Here is a 4,257-nt window from a genome sequence, read left to right as displayed (position 1 = left end):
AAAAGTTGAGAAACATAGGTAAACTTATTTTTAAATCGTATGTTAGTTACATTTTCAAAATAATATGCTGAAAATATGTTGGGGTGCGATACCTTTAAATTTCAAGCAATTCATTTAATTTTTAATCTGGGAAAGGACAATGAATATACAAACGAGTGCCCCCAAAGTCTGGAAAACAGGGAAAGTAATGTATTTGTAATTTATTTTCCGATTATTACTTGGACCCATCACTTTAAATTTGAAAATTCATCACCTGAAAGCGTGTCTGAGGGTTGAAGAAAAATGTATAGAACACATTATTTGAAAATGTAACTAACAACTAACGTACTGTTTGACAATGCTTCCAAGACATTTTTTGATACCCTGTATTATGGTAAATACGCTGTTCACGCCAAAAGCCAAAACAAAGGGCTTAACTAGAGTCAATTAGTTTAATAGAACTGGGTAGAAGGGTTGTGTTTGTAAGGAAAAAGCAAGGTGTGAATGTAGGACAGTAAGATAGGAATCAAGAAAGTGAAAAGTTGCTGTATGGAGCTTGAGAGATAAATGTGGGGACGGGAATTCTATTCACTGTTTTGGTCTATTGTGTCAGGGGCATTTTATCAGGCCTCCCATGGCTGAGACAAAACATCCCTCCAGGCAAGGCGAATCACCTCCCTTTGCTTTAAATCCTCACTCTTGGGAAATCCTTCATGATTGCTAATTCCTGCCCTCCAGGTATCTCAAACCTGGGATAGGGGGTACTTATGCTTTAGCCGTGAGGCCAAAAAAAAAAAAGGATTTATATCCCTCAGCGCTTGTTTTGGTTTCAATGTTCCTCTTAATGTGTGTGAGATCAAAGTAAGCACAGTTGATATTTGGGACCTTGAATCAGATTCCGATTAATTGTGGTGCAGCGATCAAAATACTAAACATGTGAATCTCCTGCACCCTTTTCCTTCCCTTCAACCGTAGCCATTAGGAATTTCTTAAACATGGAGGATGGGAAAGAGTGAGTGGCCAGTGCCCACAGACTTAATCTTGGATGCAAGAAAAGTTAGCTGAACCAGATCAAGTGCTCCTCTGAGCATTCCTAGTCACCCTATGGCTATTGCTGAGCCCTTACAGATTTTTGATAGAGTATTAGCATAGAAAAACTATGTCAAGTCTGTCCCTGGAGTTTTTGTAATGGTGGAGAGATGCCAAACAGTAAGGCTGCACTTATATGATTGGCAGAGGTCTGTACTCCCCACTTTCCCATAGCAAAAATGAAGGACTGATCAGCCATGATTAGAAATCCCCTGATCCTTTACTTTTGAATTATTGTAACTTTTCTTTACTGTTAATGTTCTACTGATTCTCAACCTTTATTTTTCCCCAATATATGAAACAAATATTCAAAGCAATGAGGTACACCTATCCAGAAGATAAGCACTTGGTAAGGTCATGTTATCCTATAACATATGGATAGCAAATCAAGCAGACCTGTATAGCAATAAATTAACCGAGACCCCTTCCAATTTATCTCACATGTCATTCTATTGTGCATTTGGTTAGCAGCATCACTCCGCAGTCCCCTCTGTAGTACTAACAAGATAGAGTTTTCACATCTGTGAAACTGAGGATGAGATTCTACAATCTGATAAATTCACATATAAGCAAACTCCTATTTCTCTCTGTCTCTCTCTCTTTTGATGTCTAAAGTTCTAGTTTCACTTTTTCAGATTTTATCTTTTCAATGTCATATACCTATGAGCACTTTTAGAACAAGACGTGCACGAAACTTAAAAAGAATAAAAGTATCACTTATATTCCACATTTTCCAAAAGAAATAAAAATAAACTTAAAATGTTTAAGTAAGCAGTGCAGTTTGAGGGAGAGATTACTTTAATATATGAGGTGTACTAGTTGTTCATGATCACACTTATATCTTATTCATTTCATTTCCTTTAAAATTGGTGGGTAAATTTGACAGCCTTGGAAAGAGAGGCACTAATAGCAGGGTCAGGGGCCAAGGACTGAACAAGCTTTCCTACATCACCCTTGTGTTTCAGCCAGGGCTGTACCAAATGTCTCCTTTTAGTATTTGGCTCCACACCAAACACCTGGAAATGGCATTCAGCCAGAGATGAACACAAAGCTAAACAGTGGGTGAGCAAGTACATCTGTCTCTTCTTATTTTCCCCTTTTCAGCTATTAGGTAAATAAGGTAGTTATTAGGTAAATAAGGTAGTTATTAAATGATGACTTGTGCAAAGCCTACAATTTAAGTGTTCACATTTCATCCCACCAACATTTATCAGGCTCCTCAGCAAGCAACATTGTGATAATATTTTTATGAAAATCATTTTGACTTCTTCCTGAACGCTATCTTTGGGGATGGATCTCAACCTTTTCTCTTCTTAGGCCAGAATGTATACATAAAGCATGCCCGGTGTTAGATGTGATTCAGTGGAAAATTCAAAACGTATCAGTTTCCAGTCTCTGGCTTCTGCACGAGCATGTTCTTCCACACGTGTACATGTCAGAGCACTCAGGACTCCTGACTCCATTTCTTCACCCACAGAAACCACATTTCCTCTCATTCCTTCTCACTTCACCAATCCACAAACCCTTTAACGACCCCTGAAATATGGAGATATTTCCCGACATCTCCACAAATATAACAGAAAGCTTTCGTGGTCTCACATAACCAAACTTATAACCATATGCACGCCTCATGTAACCAAGAAAATCACTCATCTCTCTAGTGTGTCCAATTCAGGATTCTTTGCAATAGACCATGGTACGTGAAATTTGAAAGCCAACTCTTGATGCTATGGATTTCAGGGGCAGTAGGCACCTATACAAAGGGAAGGCAATGCCATATTTTATCTAATGTTTTATCTTTTTAAGTATATAGTTTGTCTATTCTTTTTTAAGAACTAAATTTTGCTTGCTCTGTGTAAGAAACACTGCTACTTCTCTCTGGTCTCAGAAGAGCTGTGCATGAACATGATTCGAAACAAAATTTAGTAATGTAATTATGAATTCATGAACCATATATATTCGTAATGAATCCTACATAAATCCAAGAAATAGCAATTAGTTTTATCCTTGATTATCATTAATAACAACCTTGCAAATTCAAAATGCTGCTGCACATTGTATTAGCACCTCTTGGGCACCTTTCCAGGTTCTCTTGGTCTCACCTGTTCTATTCCAGACACCAAAGTGACCATCTGATCTGTAAGGGCTCTGGTCAGCATCCCACAGGGGCAACCTGATGGCACATTGCCCCAAGACACCACCTCATGCTTTTCATTTGGGACTTTTCTGTTGACACCTCAACTTGGGGACAGGGATGAAACCTACTCTCCATTTACACGTGTAAAACCCAGTGTAGGGGGGAGTTAACACCCTGTATCAAGTACTACCATAACAAAATACCACAGACTGGGTGGCTTAACCAACAGAAATGTATTTTCTCACAATTTTGGACGTGAGAAGTCAGAGAGCCAAGGTGTCAGCGGGTTTGGTTTCTTCTGAGGCTTTTCTCCTCGGTCTGCAGAAGTCCACCTTCCCCCTGTGTCCTCAAATGGTCTTCCTTCTGTGCATACTCCTGGGGTCTCTTTGGGTGTCCAGAGTTCCTCTTACAAGAACATCAGGTTGGATTAGGGCCCACTCTTAAGGCCTCATTTGAACTTAATCACCTCTTTAAAGGCCCTATGTCCAAATACAGTCACATTCAGAGGTATTGGGGGTTAGAACTTCAACATATGAGTGGAGGGAAACAATTCAGCTCACCTCACACCCACGGGTAATCAATGGGGGAAGGAAACTGATGAATGAATTCTTCCCTCATTCTTCCCTTAGACAGATGGTCTTGCTAGTACTTGGTGATCAAGCAAGTAGGCACTTGTGGAAACGGCCCACTGGCAACTCCTCCTGCTGTTGGCTCTCCCTCCCTCTTTGCCTTGTTTCCCTCACTCCTTCCCGTGCCCAAGATCACAAATGCTAATAGAAAGCTTGCACTCAGTTTCTGCTTCCTGGAGAGCCCAGGCTGAGGCACATTTATTTCATCTTTATAACAGCCATGCAAGATAAGTCTTATCATTGCTGCTTCACAGATGAAGAAAGAGGAGAGTCTGAGGACATAAATCACTTGTACAGGGAGTGTCCCACAGCCAGTAAGTCACAAAGTCAGAACTCTCATTTGAGTCTTCTGCCTCTCAACCTGCATTATTTCCCAGGTACCACAATATCTCCTATCAATTTCTATGCATCATCACATAAAAT

The sequence above is a fragment of the Galeopterus variegatus genome, unplaced genomic scaffold (assembly GCF_000696425.1).
Source record: "Galeopterus variegatus unplaced genomic scaffold, G_variegatus-3.0.2 Scaffold1216, whole genome shotgun sequence".
NCBI lineage: Eukaryota > Metazoa > Chordata > Mammalia > Dermoptera > Cynocephalidae > Galeopterus > Galeopterus variegatus.
The sequence above is the reverse complement of the archived record's forward strand: the minus strand, read 5'-3'. Positions refer to the sequence as shown.